Genomic DNA, 8131 nt, shown 5'->3' with positions numbered 1-8131 from the left:
TTCCAAGATGCTTTGTGAGAGAAAAATTTCCAGTACCCCTAACTTTTTCAGTTTAAACTTGAATGGCTGGAGAATCGTCATATATTGCTTAGAGCATCTGGATAAATTTAGGCCAGCTCTAGGAATTTAGCTTATTCCTATTCCATCATCAATGCCCACCCAAAATCTACAAGATCTTCCACCTCTTCCCAAGACGGAGTCTTGGAAGGCTGTACCTAAGTCTAAGTCACCCAGGGCTAAGAAAAGCATTGTTAAGCTCACCCAACCTGTCCCATGAAGGATTCAGTAGCTGTTTTTTCGTTATTCCATCTAACATGTGTTAATATGCATTACTACCTATGGACTAGCTATTGTAAAGGCCCATTTACATGGGACAAACTGTCAAGCAAATGATACCCAACAGCGCGTTCCAGTGAAACTTGCTCCTGTGCTGTTACACAGAAGCGAGTATCGCTAGCATTGCTCAGAGCATAGCCAGCAGGAAGGCAGGGTGGCTGGAGAGCTCTTTCTCCCTGCTCGTCTCCATTCCCTGTAAGCAGGCAGTCATTCAGAACTGAATGACTGCTGTTTGCACTGAATGGCTAGTTGTTCAATTTTCTGCATGTAGAAATTGAACAACTATTGCTCAGTTGTCCAGTCTCTGCATGTATTTACACAGGATGAGATAATCTTCCCATGTAAAAAGCCTTTCACAGTTAATTTAGAAAAGCCCTTTCTCATGTAAAAGGGCCTTAACCCATTTTCATAACCCAGGCTACGCTTTCCTTTTCTTTTTTCCCGCTGAGTATGTTCAGTTTGGTTGGAACTTTCATGCTACCTTTGTTTAAATATCTCATTAGCACAGATTTTATCTATACTGCCAACACTAAAGTCCATCTAAGCTGTATTGTTGATTGTGCTAAATGTCTGCATGATGGGCATTGACCTTTTGTTCTCATAGATGCCTTCTACCGCACTTAAGGCTTCAATTGTTTAATGTCAATCTCTCTGTAATCTTATATATTGTACTCCATATCTCTTGTCTATCACCCTTACTTAATTGTGTGTAGAAGCTGTGTACTTACAGGTGCTGCCCTTCTACTCTTGGCTCACAGGGATACAAGTATACTCAAGGTCTAATATAATGTGCTGCTCTCTTCCCTCTGTCTTTATTTTCAGCTGCCTGCAGGTAAACCATTATTACTTAAGAGGGTTTTTCACAAAAATGAGGTGAGTGCTTGATCAGGTTTTCTCTTATCATCTCCGCCCCACTTTAATTTTTCTTTATCTCCTGCTTACACTCTGATTACCCTAAGGGCTCATTCACATAAGTGTATTTGTGCAACTTATTATGCATGCAATTTTTATGCACAATATACAATGAATGGAACCCATTGATTCCAATGGCTTCATTTACGTGAACGTATTTTTTCATGCAATGTACGATTGCGTGAAGAAATACGCAACATGTGCTATTTTGAAATCGATGAGCATGCGTCAATATGAATGAAATATGCAGGAAACGTACATTTTCACAGTGTAGAGGGGAAAGATACACAAGTGTGAAGAAGTTACAGGCCGATCTCATTGCTAAATCTGGATATTAAGATTTAGGACAAATTAATTTTTTATCAGATTTAGTGAAAACATCCCTAACTTAGTTCGAAACAATCAAGCTGGCTTTGTTGCTGGCGGAGAAGGTAAGAATAACTTAGCCCATCTATTAATGCTACTCAGTTCTCCTAAAAAGCTAATATACCACTCGACCTGTTGGGAGTTAATGCTGAAAAGTTATTAGACAGAGTAGAATGGCTCTTCACGAGGGCTGTCTTGCATAAATTTAATTTTCCGTCAAAATTAATTGATGCTATCTTTACCTTATTCACCCAGCCCGGTGCTAGGATACGCATTAATGAAGACCTGTCCTTGGCTTTTGAAAATATCAAATGAAACGAGGCAGGGCGGTCCCCTCTCACAGATCCTCTTTATTTTGACTCTTGAAACCCTACTATAAGCAGTTAGACAGGATCAGATGGTTAAGGGCTTGGTTATTGGGAAATACTCAATTCATTCTGTTGCCTTTGCAGATGACATCCTCTTTTTAATAGCAAACCCTGAGGCAATCTGACCTCGACTAACTGAGATTTTTAAACACTATGATACAGTCTCCAATTTTTATGTAAATATAACCAATTCCATTCTTTTAAATTTCACATTTTCCACCCTAAAGGTCTTTGAGCTTCAAAATCCCTCTCCCTATACTTGGTCCTCTTCCACTTTAAATTATTTGGGCATCTCCATCTCAAATAAACTCTCTGACTTATGTACACTAAACTTTTCCCCTCTTGTATCTGAAATCAGATCCCTGTTAGACTCATGTAATCATCCAGTACTCTCCTGGTTCGGCAGGAAAAACTTTCTCAAAACATATATAGTCCCAAAAATCCTTACAAATTACAAATGACCTCTATCCACATCCCCCAGTCCTTCTTCAAAAGCCTTTGCTTTCTTTTTTCAGGTTTTCCTTGGAAAAATGAGATGCCATTTAGTTTATAAACTGATAACCGAGAAGAAAAAGGATGTGGGCACAGGTCTTTCAGATATAATGTAATACTATAGAGCCATACAGCTAAATCGATGGCTGTAACTAATAGCCCCATCTACAAATTACAAAATGCAACAGCTAAGGCTCATTTACAAACGCAGATAACTTTCAAAAGATTGAAAGATCAGTGATTGTTTTGCATAAAGTACTAATAGGCACTAATTGCTATTAGTACTTTATTAGCTTCATTTGTATGCAGATGAGCTTCTGGGAGCTGTTACAGAGCTCAGCAGGAGGTCTGAGCTCTGTAATTAGCTCCACTGTCCAGTGGAGAATTCAGCACCATGGACAGCAGACACAGTGTTCAGTCCTGCTTATCGAGGGTAAATGAAAAAAATGTGGATCTGCGCTCCCCGGAAATATACACTCTCCGGTCAGAAATATTCGCATGAACCAATTTTAATGTACAACGCGTTTCGTCCACTCGGGACTTTCTCTGATGTGCTTGAGAAAGTCCCGAGTGGACACATTAGAATTGGTTCATGCGAATATTTCTGACCAGAGAGTGTATATTTCCGAGGAGCGCGGATCCACATTTTTTTCATTTACCCTCTATCAGCGGCTCTCCTGGTTGAGAGACGGAGGACCCTCTTGGTCTCCTGCTGTCTAGCCCAGTGGGATTACTGGAAACTCCAGGGGATTGGATATTAGGCTCACTTGGATATGGGGTGTTAGTGGGGATCCTCACCAGAGGGCTCCACTATACACCAAGTAAGTTATACCCATTTTTCCTTCTATTCTGCTGTTGCTGTTTTTGGATTGCGTTTTACAGCTTTAATCTTTAAACCCTTTTGGAGCACTGTCCTAATTTGTTTATTTCAGTCCTGCTTATCAGCTGTTCTGCTGGTGGGGCTGAGAACTGGGAACAGCTGTAACAATGTTATCAGCTGTAATCTGCTCTCCGTAGGCAGAACACAGTGTGCGGTTCTGCTTATCAGCTATTCTGCTGAATGACGTTTTTCAAGCAGAACTGAAAACTGTCGTTCAGCCAAACAGAGAAAGATGGGCACATTTAGACACAATTATTGCTCAAAAGATGGCTTTTGAGCAAATATTGAGCGATAAACGTTGTGTCTAAATAGGCCTTTAGCAATGGCCTCACATGGTCATTCCTTTTTAAGGGAACTCTGGTTTCCAGAACTTAGCACATATAGAGTGAGGCACTTCAATCCTCTCTTATGGGTCACCTGTACTCCCTGGGATCAGCACTCTACCCCGCCCTTCCTCACCTGCAACTCCCTTAAACTTACTATCTATGCTTCTCTCAAAGCAACTAGACTTACTTTATATATTACTTAATATCTGAAATAACTTCCCAGACTTCAATCCCTGAAACATTAAAGTCATCAAAGGATTTACCAAGACTTTCTCCCTAACCTGAACCTTTCCCATTTACACACTCATCATATCACATCTTACTTCATGGCTTTCCAGAAACAATTTACTTTAACCAGGCCTTCAATAAACTTGAGAAAAATGTTTGCCTCTAGATGTAGAGCTTCCAGGAAGATCTCTAAATTACTGCATATCTGCATTGTGATTCACATGCTCACGAAGCCAGCTTTTATTATATCAAGGGAAAGGGAACTAAGCATCACCTTAATCAGTGAAAAGAGTAAATTTTACGGCTTTGTGCAATAGTTTCCAATGTAGTGTTATGAAGAAATCCTGCTTGTATCATCCAATGTTGTTGGCTTGGCGTTGTCAGTCATTATTGCGCCATAATAATTTTTACTCTTTTATGTATTAACTCCCCAAGTAATCTGATGAATCAGAGGATTCATTTTCTAACTTGCTCGCATTGGTTATGCCATTGATTGTGAAGAAAAACACAATAATGCGTAAAGCTATTTCTGCAGTGCAGCGCTTGGTGCTTACCTTATAGTTTCTGGCTACGGGCCGATCTCTGCAAGACCTGAAGCATTCGGCAGCCATCTCTGCTCCTTCTTTGAGTACCATTATCCCAGAGATGTGTGTTGCAATACTACAAAGTCTGAAATTGTAGTATTTTAAGGTATGTTGCTGTAAGCACTCAATGTTTTGGTATCACAAGCACGGGTGGGAATGTCAAGTGAAACTACTGCAGTTATTACGCAGGGTGGCTTTCATGCACAGTGGTAGTTGTTACCATGATTATCGCGAGCTTATTAATGCCTCGTTGATCGCGGTGTAATGCTCCCAGTGTCAGAAAGTGTGACTGCCTAAAGGTCCCTTTACAAGGGATGAATGTCAGGCAAACGATGCCTGACATTCATCCCATGTAAAAAGATACTAACATGGTTTGGTCTTTGCGCAATATTGGGTGCACTAGCTGCTGTTAATTTGTTTATTTAGCGCACCTCATGTTCTTATACAAGGATGGGATGAGCAAAGTAAATCCCCCCCCAATCATGGAGCAGTCACCCAAGGGCAAAAATTAGAGCCCCATGCACTGCGTACATGAGGGAGAGCAGCCTAAATGTTGTAATTAACCCTGTGCCCTTTTTTTGTAGTACCCAAACACCGCAGAAGAATGGACGTCTGTGGCTGATAAATTTGAGCATAGATGCCAAATCCCCAACTGCGGAGGTCCCCTCAATGGCAAACATGTGAGGATTGCACAGCCTGCAAACTTTGGCTCCTACTATTACAATTACAAGGGCTACTTCAGCATAATCTTGATGGCCCTCGTGAATGCAAACTACAAATTCCTAATGGTTGATGTTGACAAGAAAGGGCGAGCATTGGATGGTGGAGTATTAGAACAAACCAAATTCATGGAGTTATTAAAAGCAGATAGGCTGTAACTACCAAACAATACTGACACCATAGAACATTTGAATTTAGTTTTCTTTGGCGATGAGGCCTTTTCACTTCAAGTCCATCTAATGAAGCCTTACCCCCAAAGAAATTTGAACTGTTAAAGAAGATTTACAACTATCGACTTTCAAGAGCAAGGCATGTGGTAGAGAATGCTTTGGGGATTATGGCCAATCGCTTCCGCATTTTTCACCCCCCAATAAATTTGCTTCCGAAAACCATAGACAAAGTACTGCTGGCCCGTTGTGTTTTGCATAATTACTTAAGGCAGCGAGATGCACAGACCTTCTCCCCATCATCGATGCTTGATTGTGAAAATGGTTTACATTTCAGTGTGTCCAGTTGGCTCCTGATGCCCTGTAGCAGAAAATTCTGCACTGACTGTGTGAGTTGGACATTTGCAGCCAACTGGTGGAGAGCCTGAAACAAGAAATCTACCTCCTCATTGATTGCAGAATCTAGGAAAAAATGCAGAATATACAATATCAGTGAGACTTATTTTTTTAAAAGGCTCATTAACAGAAAAATAAATCAGGGCAAACGATGCCCGCCACTTGTGCCCACACATACTCGCTCCTGTGCTCTTGCACATGAGCTAGTATCACTAGCTTGTTCTTAGAGTGGCCAGCAGCAGGGGGCATGTAGGCTTCAGAAGATTTCACTCCTGGCTCCCCCCGCTTCTTTATTAACTTAACATAGGGTGGTCGTGCATTACTGAACGACTATTTGCACTAAACTCCCTTAGTTCAGCTTATCATCCATCATTAATGCTGCATAAACGATGAGCAGTAGACAGAATAATGAGAGTTCAGTGTGAATAGCAGCCATTCAGTATTGAATGGCCGCTATGTTGACTGAAAGAAGAAGGGAGGGGGAAAGAGAGAACTGAAATCCCCTGCAGCCTCTCCGCTGTGATCCAGCGATACTAGCTCCCATGCAACAGCATGTTAGCGAGTATGTGCATGGACAAATGTCGGGCATTGTTTGCTCGACATTTGTCCCATCTAAATGAGATTATGTAAAACCAATACTAAAGGCACTTTTAGAGGAGACAAATGAGGGGCAAACAATGCCCGGCACCCATCCACGCACATACTCGCTCCCGTGCTGTTGCACCAGAGCAAGTATCGTTGGCTTCAAGTGGGGTGTCTACAGGAAAATTCCCTATTAGAGATGAGCGAGCACCAAAATGCTCGAGTGCTCGTTACTCGAGTCGAACTTTCAGTGATACTCGAGAGTTCGTTTTGAGTAATGAACCCCATTGAAGTCAATGGGCGACTGAAGCATTTTTGTATATGACTGGTCCTCCGCTAAGGTTTTCATTTGTGAAAATCTTAGCAAATCACCAAAGTCATGTAAAAAACACAGAAATGGATAGGGCAGGCGAGGAGCAACATCCCGGGCTGCATTTCGGGCTCCGAGGTCTCACTATTAAGCCACAATAGTGGCAAGAGTGAGACCCCCCCCCGCACTGTCAGCATAAAGATCGTTCTCCTCTGCCACAGCTGTAACAGCTGTGGCAGAGAAGAAGGATGTTAGCCCATTGAATTCAATGGAGCCGGCAATACAGCCAGCTCCATTGAAAGCAATGGGCTGCCGGCTAGCGCAGGATGAATTTTCGGGAAGGGCTTAAAAATATAAGCCCTTACCTGAAAATCATCCTAAAATGTGTAAAAAAAAAAAAATGTATACTCACCTTTCCGCTGCAGCTGGAGTTCAGCCGCATCTGGCCGGCAGTTCTCCTGAACTGCTGTGAGTAGTATTCAGCAGCCGTGGATTTAAAATCCCCGCCTGCTGAATGGGCTGCCTCTGATTGGTCACAGCCTCACCAATCAGAGGCAGCTCTCACTCACCCATTCAAGAATTCATGAATAGGTGAGTGAGTGCTGCCTCTGACTGGCTCAGCGCATGGACCAATCAGGGGCAGCTCTCAGCTGTCATTTAATGGGGGACCAATGCTCCCCATAGCTGATGACTTGTGAAACACCAGAAAACATCAGAAAGTCATAGAAACACCACAGAAACTGATAGGGAAGGGAAGGGGCAGCATGCATGGCAGCATCTGAGGCTCCCAGGTCCCACTCTTAAGCCAAAATGGGGGCAAGAGCCTAGCGTTACCCCCCTAACAATTTACTTGGGACAAACCCTCATTAGCAAGGCACACACGCTGGCAGATCTTAGCTAAGCACCACACTACCTGCAACCAAGGACAATCAATGCCTACGGGTGACACCGCTGCCTCTTCTCTTGGGTTGCATGCTGGCATTGCTGTCCAAACCCCCGCACGACCCTGCATCCACAGCGCACACAAAAGGTTCCCTGCACAGCATTTAGCTACCCTCATGCGACACGCTTGCTTCATAGCCACACCACCCTCATGTCTATTTTTAAGTGCGTACTGGATGAGGAGGAACTGGAGGCACACACTGCAGACGGTTGGCAGGGCCATGCAGCGACCCTCTTTGAAAGTGAGGGGGATAGCCCACAATGCTGTTGAGAATTGATGATGAATTGAAGTATGATCATCATTCCAATCCCGTGCCACCTCCGTCACAAAGTTGTCAGGAGCCGCAAACGTAGTCATAAAGGGAACTCAGCTGCCAGCACTTCTACACAACTCCACAATGCAGCAATATTCTTTGTGGAAAGTACGTGAGCAGGCCCAGTGTCAGGCTCGTTCCCAGCCTCCACCTTGTGTGACTCAAGGTGCCGTGAGTTACATAGCAATGGGAAATCCATGTGTCCCCA

General features: G+C 43.0%; 1 pseudogene; it reads left to right on the top strand.

The window, feature by feature from the left end:
• Positions 1-1204: 1204 nt before the first annotated feature.
• On the top strand, positions 1205-5807 carry LOC136578661 (uncharacterized; annotated as a pseudogene).
• Positions 5808-8131: the final 2324 nt, after the last annotated feature.

This window comes from Eleutherodactylus coqui, chromosome 9, assembly GCF_035609145.1.
Source record: "Eleutherodactylus coqui strain aEleCoq1 chromosome 9, aEleCoq1.hap1, whole genome shotgun sequence".
NCBI lineage: Eukaryota > Metazoa > Chordata > Amphibia > Anura > Eleutherodactylidae > Eleutherodactylus > Eleutherodactylus coqui.
This window is presented reverse-complemented; position numbering and strand designations above follow the sequence as displayed.